The 18,644-nt window shown below is 46.8% G+C and overlaps 1 protein-coding gene and 1 non-coding gene across 2 annotated transcripts in view; one reads left to right on the top strand and one right to left on the bottom strand.

Moving 5' to 3' along the window:
- Positions 1-18,644, bottom strand: part of GFOD1 (Gfo/Idh/MocA-like oxidoreductase domain containing 1) — a 124,720-nt gene that overhangs the window by 48,598 nt on the left and 57,478 nt on the right. The gene's annotated exons all lie outside the window — the stretch shown is intronic.
- Positions 13,331-13,395, top strand: LOC150015415 (U7 small nuclear RNA). Its single transcript, XR_016510267.1, has one exon. It is a non-coding gene; the product is annotated as a U7 small nuclear RNA (small nuclear RNA).

Genomic DNA, 18,644 nt, shown 5'->3' with positions numbered 1-18,644 from the left:
GTGGCATAATTTCCACTTGGAGAGTCTTTGCCTCAGAGGCTACAGGGAGTCTCCACACATGGACTCAGAATGCCCAAGGCAAGTTCTAGCCCCACTGCTTCCTAGCTGTAGGAGTCAAAAGACCGAAGTTCTCTGTGCCTCTGTGTCCTCATCTGGATCATGGGGAAGACACTAGTAGCTAGCCGGGGGCCGGTGCAGGGATCAGAGGAGGCGGTTCACACAGAGGGCTGAGAGCAGTGCCAGTACGTAGTAAGGGCCATGAGGACCATTACTACCACTGAACACATTGTAAGTATTATGGGCTAAATAGTGTCCCTGAAAATTTATGTGTTCAAGTCCTAAACCCCAGTACCTCAGAGTGTGACTTCATTTGGAGACAGGGTCTTTAAAGAGGTACTTGAGGTATCAGAAGTCAGGAGGGTGGGCCCTCATCCACTCTAACTGGTGTCCTTACAAGAAGAGATTAAAACATAAACATGCACAGAGAGAAGACAATGTGGAGACACTGGGAGAAGGCAGCCACTTACAAGCCAAGGAGAGAGGTCTCAGGAGAAACCAAACCTGCTAACACCTTGATCTCAGGCTGCCAGCCTCCAGAACTGTGATGAAATAAACTCCGTTGTTTAAGCCCCGGGGCTGAGGCCCTTTGTTACGGCAGCCCTGGCACACTGCCACACAAAGAGGTTGACTCTTACTTCAGCAGAGCTTATGTTCACAGTGTGAACCCGGGTGGAAACAGAGCCAGCGTCACATCTGATTAGTAATATCAGTTATACATTATTTCACCCTTGGGTGAGAGAAATCAGTGAGAATGCGTCTGCTTCCTGCCCCTTCTCATCTTGCCTCCCCCCTGGGCTCACACAGTTCAGCACTCAGTGTGCTCTGAGCACTTCTCCCTGCTTCCTTTGAAACATGAAAGTGGCGGCGACCAAATGCAGCGAAGGGGTGACTGGGGCTCCTCTGGGCAAAGCCATCACCAGATCCTCATCTGAGAAGCCCTTTGGGATCCTGCCTGCTTCAGAGAGTGTACGCGTCTGAGTAACACGACAGGCTGCTCTGACATAAGTGCACGGTCAGTCTTCCAAGTGGTGTCAGCGGCATCCACCACGCACACAAGAAGCCCAGAGAAATGTGAACTGGGACAGAAGTTGTACCAAAACCTTGAGGAGACCCAGGCCAGGGGACCGCCCCTTGGCCCTGCCATTGAGTTAGCCTTTGCCAACATGTCTCCCTGGAATGTCTGCCCCCGAAAGCATGTGCCACTTTTACCTGACGTCCTCTCTCTGTTGCATTTGCTAGCCACACAATTTGCCCATGGTGCTCTGACCATTTCATACTGTCTTGGGTAGAAAGAGGCAGAAGCAGAGGTGACTTGTCAGTCTTAAAAATCTGCCTGGGGACAGGCACCAGGGGGATTAGGTCATCACTCGCTAGGGGCTGTCTAGCCTGCCACTGCTTTCCATTCTCTCTCTTGCCACAGAGGTACCTTAGCACAGCCAGTGTCAGCATGCATGATGGCTAGGAATAAACATGCATGCCTCGTCCAAGGATAATAAAAAAAACAGGTCTGCTCCAAGAAAAAAACAATAAAATCCTTTCTAATGAAAGGCATCCACAGTGTCATTCAGCTCCAGAAGGGCAGGGAGCTCTCAGGTGCCTGTAATTTAGCTCCTCATCCAAGGTAAGTCAAGGGTAAGGCAAGCTGAAAAGAATGTCTGAGCATTCTTTGCCCAAAATGGGAAAAAATAAAAACCACTCTGAAGCATGCATGGCCCTGCTTCCCTCCAGGGCTGCACCAGGCCAGCAACCACCTCAGACCCATCGAGCAGCCTGGGCTTCTTCTCAAACAAGCATATGTGCAAACCAACTTACAGCAAAACCGAACGGAAACAACCTGGCTGATCAGACCCTGAGGCACTGCTGAGCAAACCAGGTTCAACCTCAGGGCTCAGTTTGCTTCTGTATTTGAACAGATTACTGAGAACAGCAGTCACCTTGGGAATTATACGGCACAAAGTTGCCCAACAGAAAGAGGCCAATGTAAAATGCACAAGGTGGCCAAGCCCCAGAAATCAGGTTCTACGGTCCATAGGTGATGTTTTCCTCTGCTTGACAGTTGTCAAAGCAAACCACACTTGCTCTACAGAGATAGGAGCTTGTTAATACCGGACTACTGCAAGTTTTATCTACCTGTAGAAGGCTGCCCTTACGAGGAGTCTACTGTCCCCTAGTCATGCTAAGTGGCTTTAAACCACTTACTTCTAAGCATGTATTAACATATCAGGTGCTCTGGGGGAAACTGGAGAAAAACAAGGCATGGGCCCTGTTCAGAAACATCTTGCAATCCAGACGGAGAGGAAAGATGTGCATATTTGGAAATGACTCGAGATGGCAGTCAGGTCACACTGGAAGGAGCGCCAGAGCGTGTGACACAGGCATCTGCTATAAGAATTCGGAGCGTGCCAGAGTCTGCCAGCCTCACTGTGAACCCAACCCACTGAACAAAGCCAGCAGCAAAGACTTAAGAGACCAAGATCTGAGCTGCTTGTCCTAAATAAGGAGGGTGGTGCACTTGGTAGCTCGGGGTTCTCACAGCTGCCTCTGGCATGACCTGCTGCCTAGCACAGAGCTGAAGAGAGCAAGTCCAAGAGGCGCTCTTCTTGGCTTCAATTCCCGGCACTATCACTTGCTAGGTGTGGGACCTTGGCCCCTCACATGATCTCTCTGTGCCCCCACAGCCCCATCTGTAAAACAGAGACCAAAAAATAGTACTGACATCATTGGCTTGTTGTGGAAAGAGCTTCGGCACGGTGCCTGGCACATAGTGAGTGAGTGATGAATGTTAGCTGTCATTATCATGGGCCTGAACTTCCAAAGGGCCCCTTGGTGAACAACAGGAATCAGGAAATTTACTCCAAGCCAAAAGATAGTTTAGGTAGCAGAAATTAATTTTAATTTTAAGCAAGATTTTCTTGGATGATGGAGGGAGAGGCCGTAGATTTCCATGAATATGGTGTTAGTCAGAAGAGGCTATAACTCAGAGTAAAGGCCACTGTAACCTCGGCTACTACAGTGGCCAGAACCAGAAAGAGGCCAGCTGTTCCTGTTGGTGATCAGCAGCTGCTGCATCCAAGCAGGAACAGAAGCAGGCAGTAAGTGCTGTCTCAGAACACCCGGTGGTGGGGAATAAGCCCAGCTACCTGCTGCAGGGCATCACTCTTCACCCTTCACTGCTTAGATTCAGTTCAGACCACTCCCCAGCACTGTTGCCCTTTTAGGTGAGAATGTCACCGGACAGGGGACCTGGCCCTGAGTGGGTGTGCCTAGGGCCAGCCTGTAGTGCATGGTTCTTGACTTCATGCAGGAAAGAGTTCACAACCAGGTGACCAGGAGGGGACGTTTATTAAAGCTGGGGACAGTGAAACAAGGAAGGGCTTAGCATATAAGAAGCGACAGGAGAGCCTAGGTTGGGCTGCCTTAGCTCACTGGGAAGTCAGAGAAAAGGGACCTTGGGGACAGGTTCAGAGGATTAGCCTGGGATGAGCTGCAGTTGGGCCTCTTGACTCAAGGGTTTTATCTGTCTCTTGCAGGCAGGAATCTTAGGGGAGGTCCATGGGAGGGGTTCAGCAGAATAGTCATCAGTTTTCGAGGTGTGCCCTTTTGGAGGTCATGGTCTCCACCAGGGCAGGGGGTCATCAGTCACTGTAGCTGTTCTTGCTGCTTTTCTGGGCCTGGAGCTGAAATACAACTGAGGCCTAGATGTTATCTCTAGGGAGGAGGGGTTACCTTGGGGGCAAGGTCCTTGTTTTCCCAGTTTTGCCCCCCTGCCAGGCACTCGGGGCCTTCTGCTCTGGTGACTGTCTGTAACTGGCTGCAAATTGCTCAGCCAGTTTGTTCAGCTGTCTCAGTTTCTTCATTCCACTTGCCAAGGAGTTCTCCTAGAGTCTTACTCTCCTGCCTCAACAACACTTAAACCCAAACACCCAACTTCTCTCATGTCCTCTTAAAGTTGGTCCCCTTCGCTCTTCCATCCTTTCTAGAACTTGAACAGACAGGTCTTCTCATGAGACATTTCTAGAGCATGCTTGACTATGAGAAACATGAGCTTTCTCTGCCAGCAGTTTGTTCTGCCCTCCCCTCACTGAGCCACTTCAACATGGACATGACTTCTGAGGGAGGACAACCACCCACCTTGTCTTGGCCACTGAAACTCTGAGCATAAAACAAAGTTCTCAGAAAGTGGATGCTACTGGGCATGGCGCAGGCCTGAGGGTAGCCGCACACCTCAGATGCCTTCAACCCCTTCTCTTTCCTCAAGGTGAGGCATCTGTCCATGTCCTTGACCTGAGGGGGATTTGTCTTAACCTCCACAGGCCATCAAGCACCAGACCAACTCTCCGTGGGTTGGGATTCAATAGCAAGGCAAGTTGATGGCTCATTTCCCCATCAGGTGAATATCTGTTTGGACTGTGGAGAAGGCTAAATGAGATAATGGACACAGAGCACAAATGTAGATTTTGATACATGATGGCCATTCTCCTAACCAATTATTAGCATTTTTATTCACATGGCCACTCTGATTAGCATCCAGTTTTCTGTTCATTCATTCAACCAACACTGACCCTGTTTTTCCAGCATCAGCTGTGGGCCAGGCACACAGTGGTAGGAGGTGGCCATGGTCCCAGGCCTTGTGGAATGTAGGGTCCAGTGGCAGGACTGCCGACAGACAAGGAAGCAGAGAGACATCGTTTCAGGTCGGGAAGGCTATGAAGGAATCAAAGGGAGTTAAAGACAGAGAATGACAAGTGGGAACTTACTTTAGACACAGTGCTTGGGAAGTCCTCACTGAAGTGACATTTAAGCTAAAACCTAAAGGATGAGAAAAAGCTAGCCAGGTGGAGACAAGGGGCAGGGCACTCTGAGGAGAAAGAACAGCATGCATGAAGGCCCTAGGGGAGCAGGGGTGAAGCTTCATGGGTCCAAGAAATGAAAGAAAGTCAGGGTGGCTGGGATGCCATCACAAAAGGGCAAGTGGCATTGGGTGAGGTGGGAGGGTTGGGCAGAGGCTAGAGCTGCAGGCCTGGGAAGGAAGTTTGCTTTTTATCCTAAGGGTGATGGGGAGTCTTTGAAATGTTTAAATCAAGAAATGTTACCTCATGTAGCTGTATCACACTTCCTTCAATTCACGATGAACATCTGCTGTCTACCCTTGAGTACTCACCATGCTCCAGGCTCTGCACTAAGAATTTTACATGCAATATCCAGGTGTGGCACAGCAGTGACGGGCTACGGTGACAGCGATGGGGGTCAGAGAGAAGTGGGCAGATTTGAGAAGTGTATGTGAGATAAGAGGGTGATCAGGCTTTGCTGATAAAATGAATGGGGCCCAAGCAAGAATCCAGCCCAGACACTGCCACTGGCTGCTCAGACTATTCCATTCTCATCATCATCACCATCATCATCATTTCCAAGGTACAGTGATCGTTTAACCAAAGGACAAGATTAAATCAAGTAGTCAACTTCTTTATAGGACACCTACTATGCACACTGCACTTCAAAAGACAATGTGCTCAATGAGAAGCACATGGTAGGCCACTCTGTACTCCAGAGTACCCTAGTACTCCATGCTCCAGTACTCTCCATACTCTCAAGTACTCTGGAACTCCAAACTTGGGTACTGTCCTCTGTCTTTACCTACTTCCAATAGCTCAGTCTAGAAATAGTTCCCAAAAGAACCTGACAATTGCTGACTGATCCAACCCATTTAAGTCCACTCTAAGCAAAAAAGCCAGAGAACTAACCTGAAAACACAAAGTATGATAAAATTACTAGTTCTGTTTACCAATGCAGCAGTGCAGACCGCACCACCTAGCATGGAGGGATTCCCATTGCATCACGCAGCCTGTCAGACAAAGACCCAGAACAATGGCAGGCTCAAAACAGCAACAAAGCCCAGAACCCAGGGATGGCTTCTCATAAATGCAACAGGAAAAGAATTGCCGGAACAAGGGTTCTTTCATCCACAGCATGAATAATGCTATCAGTTGCTACATCATCAGTAAAACAATAATGCAGGTCTGGATTGGAAATCTGCTGGGAAATGATTAAGTTGAAAGCATAATCCCTCCCCTCAGTGCAGAACATATGCATTCGTTCTAGTAAGAAAGCACTCTGGAAAACACAGACCATTTTCACCAACATACAAAAGAATTTCCCAACAGTATGCAGCAAAAGTGCTTAGAAACGGGAAACAAAGTAAAAGCAGAAAGAAACTTTCTAAAGGTGAATCCTTGAGTCTCCCATCCTCCTATGCCTGGGAGAACATGCTAACTTGTAGGTAAGAAGAGAGAAGGGTATTGGGCTTACGTGACCTGGCTTCAGCCTGGTCTGAGAATGTCATGTCATTTTTGGAAGCCAGCCACTCGCTTACTCAGTAAAACCTTACACCAGAGTCACTGCAGGAGACAGGCAAGACTATAAATCACAACAACACAAGGAATAGAGGGGGGCGGGAAGAAGACTGGAACCAGAGGGAACAGCCATCTCTTGGGTGGGCAATTATCCTCCTCTCATTAATTTCTCTTCTGAGAGGTAAAAATCCAAGCCAGACACACAGTCTGGCTGACACAAGGCTGATCAAATTAAATCCTTGTGCAGAACAGGCAGCCATTAGAGATCATTCTCCCTCCAGGAAAGAAGATTTATGTTCTTTTCCCTGCCTTCAGTTTGCTCACCTTTCCTTAACAGAATGAGTCAAGTTGTACAGCTTCTGATATCTTGCAAATAATGAATGCAGAGGCCCTAAAGGGTAGCACCCAGGAGCTTGCCCTAAATTCAGACCTGGGCCACCACTTAAAGGAATCTCCCTCATAAAGCCCAGAGTACTGGCTTCATCGGTCACCTCTGCTCCTTATTTCTCATTCATATTCTTACTTAGAATTGTAAAATGTTAGAACTGAGAGGCATCCTAGAATCCAGCTGTCTAGGACTCATGTTAAAGATTAAGAAGCAGTTCCAGCAAGGATGAATGCTTGCAGGCAAACATCTGGCAGCTGGAACAAAAACCATGGTCTCTTGAGCACTGGTCTAGCGAGGGCCTGCCTCTCACACTGGGAAATGTTAATCAGCCCTTTTTATGAATATTATCAATAATACAAAACCCTAGAGGTACTGAGGCTGATGGGCATTGAAACGTATCCTGACGATTATGTGATCAGTGTTTCCTGGTCAGACGGTGTAGCTGGGGAACTTCAGCAGGTGGTTCCTAGTTTTGTGTTTTTCTTCTTGAAGGCTTGGCATGGAGGAAAAGAGACAGATGGTTGTCACGTTGGACTGCCACTGCATTTCCTGCTGAAGAAAGAACTCAGAAAGAAAGATCAGTGCCAATTTGAGAGGTGAGCATCTTTCCAAAAGGAAATGAATGCAGGGATTATTAAAAACTGTGACTGAGCCCTGGCCAGTGTGGCTCAGTTGTTTGGGCATTGTCCTGTAAACTCAAAGGTTGTGGGTTCGATTCCTGACCAGGGCACACACCTAGGTTGTGGGCTTGTTCCTGGGTCAGGGCGTGTACCTGGGCAAATACAAGAGGCAACCGATCGACGTTTCTCGCTCTCTTTTTGTCTCTGTCTCATCGATGTTTCTCGCCCTCTTTATCTCCCTCCCTTTCCCTCTCTCTAAAATCATTAGGCATGTCCTCAGGGGAGGATTTAAAAAAACTTTTGACTGACACCTGCAGGTCAAGATTCCAGAAAAAGAACAGGAGCTCCTACTGTTCCCTGGGGAAGGGAAAGATGCCAGAGCTGTCCAGGCCTCTACTGGCTGGAGCTCTACCCCCAAGGGACAGAGTGAAGGCAAATGGTGTCTGACCTCCCTACAATGTGTGCTCCCAATGGGTCAGCCCTCACTCCCCACAGCTACCACCACCCTCTCCCACCTGGACAGTGGCAGCAGCTGCTGGTCTTCCTGCTTCCACCCCTGCTGACTGCCAAACCAGAGCCAGAGCCAGCCTCTTAAAACAAGGCATCGGATCATACCACTTCCCTGGTATCAGCCCTCCAAGGGCTTTGCAGTTCCTTTGACATAAAACCTGAGTCCTTATTGTGACACGTGGGGCCATCCATGAGGCCTCCTCCTCAACCCCAAGTCACCCTCTCTGACTTCTGCCCCTTGCTCATCCCCTTCCTGCCCACAGCCTCCCTGCTGTCACAGAACGCGCCAAACACACTCCCACGCCTTCTGGCTTGCTGCTGCTTCCACCTGGAACTTTCATCTGTGGATGCCCCCGAACATTCATGGCTCACTCCCTCACTTCCTTCAAATCTCTACTGAAACGTCGAGAGCCCTTCTCTGACCGCCCAGGGAAGCCAGCACCTCCCTCAGCCCACCACCCATCACTCTCGTCCCCGCCCTGCTCTGCTCCTGGACACAGCACGTATGGCCAGCTAAGGGGCCACAGCTGCGCCTTCAGCACTTCTCTCCCCCACTGGAAGCTGTGGGAACTACACAGGGCAACAGCTGGTCCAGAGAAAGCACTCAGTGTGTGACTGTTGGTTAGCCTGGAACTGAACCCATGTATTTAAACCAGGTCTGGATGGAGAAACCACGGTTTCCACTAGAAAACCAAAGGCCAGTTGGGCCTCTGGTTTCTTTGTATACACAGACTTGTTTTCAAATATATATCCTCCCATCTGTCCACAGAGCCCTTCTAAAAGGTGGCAACGAAGCTTCAGGGCATGCCACATGGAGACCTGGCAGAGAGACTGGGGGAGAGCGTCCTACCGATCAGGTCCCAAGTGTGGCCCAGACTCTCAGGCATCTCTCAGGGGAAGATCCCAGTCCCCCTCCTTCTGAAATACAACCAGCTTAAGAATGGATTGCTAAGGAAGATGAGTGGAAGGAAGAGCAGAGGAACAAAGAGCGGTCATGAACTGAGACAGACCCCAGAGCCCTCCTGAAAACATCCCAGCTCCATGAGATAGAAAAGGCATGTGTTTTCCCTCCCTAATACAAGGCCTCTGATTGGCAACACATGGAAACCAAGGAAAAGAGCTGCTGTCTTTCTTCCTAAGTCTTTAGAATTAACTTTGTCAAGTTTTTATCATAACTCTTGGGATTTCTGCTGGTGCAGCAGTCTGATGCCTTGACTTCAACAAAGGACTGCTTTCTGGGAGTCCCTAGGAAGAAGTAGGCATAGGCACGTGCCTCCTTCATGTGGGAGTCTAATATGGCACGAAAGCAATTCTGTGATGCATTTCAAGAGTGTTTGTTTTAATCCCATGCCTGGTAATTGTGCTTAGAGGAATCCACTCTGAACAGGATGTCACAAATCAGGCAAAAAGTTATGTGCAAAGACATTCATCTAAGCACTACTTATAATGAAGAAAAAGCTGGAAGCATCCTAAATATATAAAAATAAGAATAAATGCATGTAAAACTCTCAGCCCACTGCCTGGCATACAGTAAATGTTCAATAAGCAGTAGATAAAAATAATTAAAGTGTGGTACATCTGTATAATGGATGGCTTTTGAAGCTTTCCCCCCCTATTGGTATTGTCACATGCATATAAAAATCTGAGTAAAAGAAATATTTAAACAAATACCTTTCAGCAGGAGACTGCATATCCACCCGCACTATCAGAAAAGCCCCATCAGTCTTTTTGTACCACCCAACCCCAGCATTTGCCAACTGCACAAAAGGCACATGTCACCCACAAGATGTGTTCACTCCACCTGAACTACTGTTTTATTAGTCTTGTCTCTGAGAGGCATGTGAAAAAAATAATTCTGTAATTCAATCAGCATTTTTAGTATCTAAGATCATGATCTGAGCCCTGGCTGGGATGAACGTCACAGGAGGGACTGCTCAGACCACTAGGCTGGAAGCCTCTGACTTTTAAGAAGGGTCTCTACTGAGAGTCCAAAAGTGTTTGCTGGGCAAGTGCAGCCTGTCTCCAGGGTTGTCACCCAAACAGGCACAGCAACCTGTGTCGGACAGGTCAATAACTGGCTTCTTCCCCTGGGAATTACCAAGGGGCAAAAATCTGAAATTATGACCAATAATTCCTTTGAGGAGAAATATATCCAAGGAAGGCGCAAAATAAATCAACAGGCTTTCAGAAGACTAGGAATTGGTTGAGACCCCTCCCTGTTTTTGCCTCTATACACACATGTTCAGACAGATACACTCACACACACAGACCTGCTTACATACTCATATACATGCCAAACACACAGATGTATAAACACACATGTAAACACGCCATGCACAAATATACATGCACACACAAACACAATGTACAGAGAGGTACAAACACACAAGCACAAACACAAACACATATGATCTATTTTCTCTACTCATCCCCTTCTCCAATGGGGGGCTGCAATCCAATAATCAATTCTGGCAACAACAAAAAGAACAAGTTCACTTTCACGGTTTGATGCTGTAAAAGCCCCACATGGAAGCAGAGGCCCATGGAGCACATGCTGCCCAGCTAGACTGTCAGAAAAGGACTTTGCAGGAACTGTACAACTGTAAGGGACGTGGGGGAGCACCAACCCCGCAGAGGAAGATGCTGAGGTTTACCAAGTGATGCTCAGTGTCCCCAAGATGCTAACAGTAAGTCTCCGTTCCTGCCACAGCTCCAATTCCACTCGCTACCCAGTACATTGCCCCCTTCATCCTCCCACTTCCCCACTTATTCAGCATTTATTTTAAAAACTGCCTCCCCAAGACAGAAGCAGACACTTCCCAAAAAGCAGAGATGCTTACATGTCTACGCTATGACCCTTCACAAGTAAGTCACTAGCTGCTTCAGGTATATAAGAAGGAAATAAGAAAGAAGCAACCTAGTATTCCTTGTAATTTAGATCATTTCCATCTCAGAAGGAAACATGTGTTCACCCAGATACCAGTGGGCTGGTTCCTTTGTTTAAACGAAAAGGCATTCCTGAAAGCCACAGGGAACTGGAGGGTAAGGGTTCTCAGCAAGAACTTTCTCTTAGTAAAAGTGGGAGGTGCTCTGGTGGGAATGACTCACCATGGTTTGACAATTTCTGCAAACTCTGCTAGCGGGGCAGACTTGTGTGAGTGTGTGTGACTAGGGATTTCAGCTCAGGAACTGTTTTAAATCCAGCTTGCTTTAATTGGCTATTTCTTCTGCACCTAATGCCATTTTAAACACATATCCTCCAGGAGGAATAGTGTGCAGGGGAATGAACTTGGCACTCACAAAGCACTGTGTGTCCAGGGTGCCAGGACACCCCTCTACAGCTGGTTTACAAATAACTATCCTGAAAACCAACCAAGCAAATGCCTTTAAAAGTTTGTTTCACTTCCAAACGAAAATAATGGAATGAAACCTTAGACAGCATTACCCTTGAGAATAAATTCGAGGTGCCCAGCACAGTACCTTGTAGACAGAAAACAACATAAATACCGGAACCCTCATCCGAGCATTCAGTTAAGACCAGACCCCAATAACATGGACACTCCTGAGACAGGACAGGCCTGTTACTGAGCACCTGCTATGTGCAGAGCACCAGGCTAGCCACTCGCCGTTAAGCATCAGACCCACTTTACCGCTCAGAGGAGGATGCTGAGGACGTCCAGGTTAATGAGCCAAGGTCATACAGCAAGCAATAAGCAGAGTTGGCTCTGAACTCATTTTGATCAAGAATGTGAGCTCTTCCCACTACATTACACTGTCTCACACGAAGGAACTTCCCAAAGTATCTCAGAGATGCTTTTTTACCTGCCTCCCACCCAAAGCAGGCCTGTCCCCAGCAGATAGTCATTCACCCGTTGTTGAAATACGTATAGTGACGATGGGCTCCGAGAGCTGCCACTCCATGCTTGAGCTGTGATCAGTGGTCAAAAGTTCGATCTCCTCACTGGGCTGAAAGCTGCCCTCGAATAATTTTGACCCACTGGCCCTTGGTATGTTCAATTCCATAACAGGTTTTGCAACATAAAGAAGGTGATGTTGACAATAATGACGACAGTGGTAACATCAATGCTCATCTCAAGTCCTCTTTACATGGAGAGGCCAGGTGTGAAGGGATTTCCTTTAAAACACGACACCCCATCAAATATAGATCGAATATATGTGGATGTGAACAAAAGAGAATATTTAAAATATTATGTCATCCAAATGATGGAATATCATGAAGCTATTAAAATTGGGTTTCAAAGGATACTTCATACCATAAGCAAATGTCCACCACATGCTCTTAATGAGAACATTGTAAAAACAGTACAATTTTTTAAAAATCTGTGTACATATAAAAATGTATAGAAGGAAATAAAATAATAACAATAATACTACTTACCTGTGATTGATACAGAGGGTTTCTTAAAATGTCCTCCTTTTACATTTCTGCATCATTTTAACATTTTACAAAGGTTCTTTTAAAAATTTTTTGACTTATCTATTTAATCTAGAGAACTACCTATGAGAACATCTCCCCTAAAAATTATTACAGCAATAAGAATAATAATAACTGTAGCAGCTCTACACCTCACATTGCACTTACCTGACGCCAAGCAGTGTTCTCAGAGTTTTATACAGAACACATTTAATCCTCACCACAACCCTTTGAGTCAGGGACTATCGCTGTCACCATTTTACAGAAGAGAAAATGGAGGTCAGAAAAATTAAGTCACTAGTCTAAAGTCCCAGAACTAGTAAGAGGTATAGCCAGTACTTAAATCCAGGTGGTCACTCCAGCGGCCATGCTCCTGGCCACTAGTTCAGACCTGAACTAAGACACACAGGATTTGAAAGAGCAGAAAACTTCTGAGTATCTATGCAAAGGAACTGAAGGCAGGATCTGGAAGAGATATTTACACCCCCATGTTCATTGCAGCATTATTCACAAGAGTCAAGATATGAAAACAACCTAAATACCCATCAACAGATAAGTGGATTAAAAAATGTGATAGATACATAAATAGATAGATAGAAAAAGTATTATTCCGCCTTAAAAAGAAACGTCCTTGTGGGTGGATCTTCAGGACTTTATGCTGGGTGAATAACCCAGTCACAAAAGGACACTTACTGCTACTCCACTTACAGGAGGTGCTGAGAGGAGTCAGATTCATAGAGAAAGTAGAACGGTGGCTAAGAGGTGCTGGGGGGAGAGGGAAGTGGGGAGCTATCGTTTGTGGCTAGTGAGTTTCAGTGTGAGAAGATGAAAAAGTTCTGGGGATGGACAGAGGTGATGGTTGCACAACATTAAGAAGGTATTTACTGCCACTGAACTGTACACTTTAAAAAGTTGAGATAACTTCTATATTATTTGTATTTTACCGCAATAATATTTGGGGGAGAAAAAGTGCTTACAGCTCTTTTTGAATTCATCTAGTAGGGTCTTCCAGTTCTCACCAGAAGACCCCCTTTTTTTAATGAAAAAGAAAAAGAAGACTGTGAGCTGTTTAAGTTCTTGGTGGGGTCACTCAGAGCGATAAAGTCGCAGTCCTCCTTCAGGTCTAAAAGCTTCAAGGTCTTCCCTCTGTGCATTTTTCCCCCATATACTAAATATAGACATTTATTTTCTTACTTAAGCCACCAGTCAGCTTACTGACTTTTACAGAAATGTGCACAGCACAGTGAGAAGCACTTATATTCAGGAAAAAAAATAAAAGAGCTGAGTGAAACATTCTTGAGGCATGAATAACTAAAAATATTAGATCAAATAAACTTTGAAATATGCATCGGAATAGCAAAATGGTTTGTATTTAAAGGATTAATACTACCTAAAAATGCTGAAACTGGTACCTAACTGATAAAATCTCATCTTCTTCAGATCCCACCAGAAAGCCAACTGGAAGTCGCCTATATGTGGCTGTGCTAGAAATTAAAATTAAAATAACAGACACATTCACAGGTCTTTTCCAGAAAGAGGAAAGGGTCTGAGCCGTTCTGCTCAGAGAGCTGAGGCACAGGTACCAGTCACCAAGTCTGACGAGAGCTACCCAATGTGGGAAGCTGGTGAGTGAGACTGAGGCTGGGTCTCCAGTTCTGTCCCCTTCCCCCTGGCTCTGCTGTGCCTCCTACAAGAGAGATCTGAGCCAAGAAGGCCACATACAAGGCAGGCCACAGGCCCAGCCTGCTCGGTCCTACAGAACAGAAGATATGAGTGCCAGGAAGTCACAGAAACAGCCATCAATGGGGCTTGATATCCTACACCCAATCCCAAGTTTATCCCACTGCAGCCCTTACTGTGTCACCTGGGTCACAAGGTAACGTAGAAGCTCTTACCGAGGTGAGACACAGACCAGCCCGTCTTTCAGAAAATGACTACAACCTCTCCTCTGACCTCCGGAAGCCGGCCAAGGTACTCTGCCTGCCCCTCTGAAGCCTGGGAAGTTGCCTTAGGCCCCGGGATGCTGAATGAAGACCCCACTGGAGTTGTGCAGCACTCAAGCAAGGCAACTTACAAGAGCCCAGGGTAAGCAGAAGGAACAGCTCCCCTGGGGGCCAGAAGCATAGATCTGGGGGGACTGATGAGACAGATCCTGAGCAAGGGACAACTCAGGACCCAACAGGCAGGATGAGGGCTGAGAACTAAGCGAGAACAGAGGACAGAGAGCCTGCTGCCAAAAGCTGGAGTTCACGGCTTTCTCCTGCTCTGGCTGGGAATGACCCTAGTGCCAGAAAGCTGGCATTCGAGCCTCGGCTTCTTCTCTTACTACCTGTGTCCTGGGATAGGTTATTTAACATCTGCAGGCTTCAGTTTTTTCCTCTGCCAAATAGGAACATAACAACATTTATCTTACGTGGTTGTGACGAGAAAAACTATGGGAAAGCATTTTTGAAAACCACGAGGAGGTTGTAAACAGCCCCGATGGTGTGTGTTGTGGGAGGCCACGGAACAAACTTGAGGTCATCGGGGCTCACAACACACAGAGTTTTTCCAGTTTGAGTGAATCACCTTGAAATTACATTTTCAAGGCCATGTAATCTGCCCAGAACCCGGGCCACATGTCTTCTGTACACCTCAAACCTTTGAAGAGAGAATGTGCTTATAGGAGGGCTTGGCTTTCAGAAAAGCCAGTAACTACAAAAAATCCAAAATGACAAATGGAAGGCTCAGGGGAGATAATAGACATGAGTGAACTGTGAAGGGTTAAAAACTTGATTTTATGTTAACCAATGCTGTCACAATAAATTCAATAAAAAGAAAAAGGAACTCCATTTTTAAAAGTACTGTTTACAGCAAACTTCTCTGATGTCTTTGGGACACTGAATTTCCCTAAGTCTGAGATACTCACATTTCACAAATGTCACCATCATATATTAGATGATAAAGGAAGGTCTACGCCACCACCTGCTATGCCTGGAGCTCCCTTGGACTGTGCACAGCTAGGAGGTGCAGGGCCCCTGATGGGCACCTCTGCATCGTTAGCAGGCTCCGGACACCACACTGAGCCTCGTGACGTTGTGGCCCCCCAGCACGGGAAGAGACTTATAGGTCAACTAAGCCAAAGAGAAAAATGACCAGTCCCTGATGGAAAGCTGCTGACAGCTCCCTTTCAAATGACTCCTAGCCAGGCAGCACACAGAGCCCAGACAGGGTGCTAAACTCCATCCCCCAAATCACCATTCAAAGGCACACAGGCCCGGGAGTGCTGGATACCACGTAGATAGAAAAGGGCATGTGGAAATAGGTTGCCTGTCCCATCAACCATGTTTGGATGCTCAATGCCCTTTTCTTCTGAGCATTAAAAAGGAAAGGAAAACCATCTGGCTTCTGGAGTCTGTAGAAGGCTGGGTCCTTCCCATGCCTCTCCAGCCCGTGTGAAGCTACCCTTGCTCTGGTCCTAGCACCTCTTTTGACAAAATTTGAGCCTTACTCAACCCAGGGTGACACTAGTCACTGAGTGGTGTGAAAACTGGGACTGGGGAGGAAGTGGGGAGGGCCTGTGAGCTGAGAGGGGAGGAGGCGCCTCCAAAGCCCTGTGGCCAGCAGTGGAAACCACAAACTTGATGTTTTCATTTTCCTGTCACCTCTGATCTCAGGCACCCAGGGTGACTCTGCCAGCACTTCTTTTCTATTACCTTTTATACTCAGCGCATTCAAGACTGCCTCAAAAGAAAAAAAGAAAAAAGAGGCTCATGATTTATATCATGAATCCTGAGGACGTGCAATGGAGAGTTTCTGTAGATCTTCCCACTAAAGCTCCGAGGGACCCCCAGACCCCTCCCAGGGCAGGGGACAGGGAGTACTGTCTGCACCTCTGCAGGGCATTTTCCTCTCTCAGCACCTCGGCCTAGTGTTCCCGTTGGTCCTCCCTCAAGACCAGAGCACTCTCTGATTATTCAGTTATTCTAATAACAAGGTCTCCTACAGCATCACACAATGTACAGCTTCCTGCCTGCTTTTCTCTGGTCTGGTTAAAAAGCACCACGTTGGACAAGAAGATTCCTGACCACCCAAAAAGTGGGAATAAAAATCTTAATTAGTACCAAAGTCCCTGACCACATGAAGGCGCCTGCTAGAAACCTAGCCAAGCCCCTTAGAATGTGAGCCCAGGCTGTGTGCACAAAGATGCGCTCCCTAGAGAAATCAAGGTGTGCGGGGATCCATCAATTCCACAGAAGAGAGAAAATTAGGGGTGTTTACCTGCTGGACCAGAGGCCCTGGCTGGCTACAGCACACCTTCCAATCACGGGCCTCGGGTTCTTGCCGGGAAGCAACACAACGGGTCACAGGGAGGGGCTGGCTCCCTGGGTGGCAGGCGCTGGCACTGTCAAAGGGCTGTGTGGCCCCAGCATGAAAGGGTGGCTGCGCTTAGGAGCTGGCTCCTTTGCGCACAATTAACCAGGACATTCTGCCAACTTGTTGCTGGTTCAAGAACTGCCAACTGCCCCTTTGATGCAAAGGAAGAGGATGTCTGAGACTGAGTGGGGTGTGCTCAGGCAGAAAGGTTTGAGTTTCCCCCTGGCCAGGAACTCGGAACTCAGGTACTGCCGATATAAACACCTTGGCCAGGTACTTAGCCAGGTGGTGCCCTGGCCTCTGGGCATGGCTCAGACACTGTAGTGCTTACAAAGAGCTCTTGGCCCAGGACTTCCTGGAAGACTCAAACAGTGGACTGGTGAAGAACAACTTTCTTAAAAGAATAGAGCAGAAAATAGAATATGTCAGGTGTAATAAGGGAGGCATAATCTTGTAAAACATTTATCTATTTTATATGTTTATATATTTATATTATAAACATATGTTATATACACATTATACATATACACTATTATACATATATTGTACATACATATGCATATATATATATATATAAATATATATATATATATATCAGTGTTGCAAATTCTGTTTTTCAAACGTGATCACAGTATTTCTAGTCTTACGTATTCTTCCAGAGCCTTGCCACTCCTGATGAAGAAGTGGAATCTATGGCCCTCCCTTTGTAACTGGTGCAATGAAAAAAATAAATGCAGTGGAAATTGTGCTCTGTGACTTCCATGCGTCAGTTATAAAAGGCAATCCAGCTTTTAAATGGCCCGTGCTTCTCCTCTCTCTCTCTCTCTCTCTCTTTCTCCTTCCACCTCCTTCTCTCTCTTTCTCTCACCCCCTCTCTCCTCTTGCTTTTGGAATCCAACCGCCATGCTGTGAGGAAGCCCAGACCATATGCTGACAGCTCCAGCTGAGCTCTCAGTGAAGAGTCAGTGTCAACCACCAGACCAATGTGTGAGTGACCATCTTTATAGCCACCTAACTGATACAGCATGGAACAGAAATGAGCTGTCCCCACCAGCCTTGCCCAAATTCCGAATTCAAGAGCTAAATATATCATTGGGATTATTTCAAGCCCCTAAACTTTATGGTGAGTCATTACATAGCAACAGAGCAGCATAATCCATAAAAAATTATTTCTTACCGTGAGTCATGTCAAAAAAAAGTGTGGGGACCTGGTTGAATGGCTCAGTTGGTTGGAACATCAGCCCATACACCAGAAAGGTTGAGGGTTCGATTCCCAGATGGGGCACATACCTAGGCTGTGGGTTCTATCCTGGGTTGGGGCACATATGTTTCTCTCTCACATCAATCTCTCTCTCTCTCTTCCCCCACCCTCACCCCCCATCCTCTCTCTCTAAAATCAATAAACATATCCTCAGGTGAGGATTGAAAAGAAAAAGTTTGGGAAACACTTGAACTATGCCATCTGTATGAGCAAGATTTAAGTATATTCAATGATTTTCTACCCATTCATTCACTTATTTACTCCTCAAATATATGCTGAGCCTGGTACTATGCTGGGCATATTATATACTGTTTGAATATTCAGTCTCCCCAGCACCCCTGAAGGAGCCTACTACTTCATTCTCATTCCTACTTTATGGAAGAGGGAACAAGTGAATCCCTGAATAATAAACTTTCAGGCTGCTCAGGGCAACAGCGCAGCAAAGGGTGCGGGGAGGAAGAGCCGGCCTTCACATGGGGAGCCGCGATGGAGCAGGGCTGCTTCCTGCAGCAGCTTCTCCAGAAAGGCAAACTTTCAAGGATGGATATAACTTCAGGTTTAGGGTGGGCCTTGAAAACCATCTAACCCAAAGCCTCCTTCTGCAGATGAGAAATCAGACACCAGAGAACAAAAGCGACTTGCCTGCCCATGTTTACAGAGCTAA

Source organism: Furipterus horrens, unplaced genomic scaffold (genome assembly GCF_987537825.1).
Source record: "Furipterus horrens unplaced genomic scaffold, mFurHor1.1.pri manual_scaffold_3, whole genome shotgun sequence".
NCBI classification, from domain to species: domain Eukaryota; kingdom Metazoa; phylum Chordata; class Mammalia; order Chiroptera; family Furipteridae; genus Furipterus; species Furipterus horrens.
This window is presented reverse-complemented; position numbering and strand designations above follow the sequence as displayed.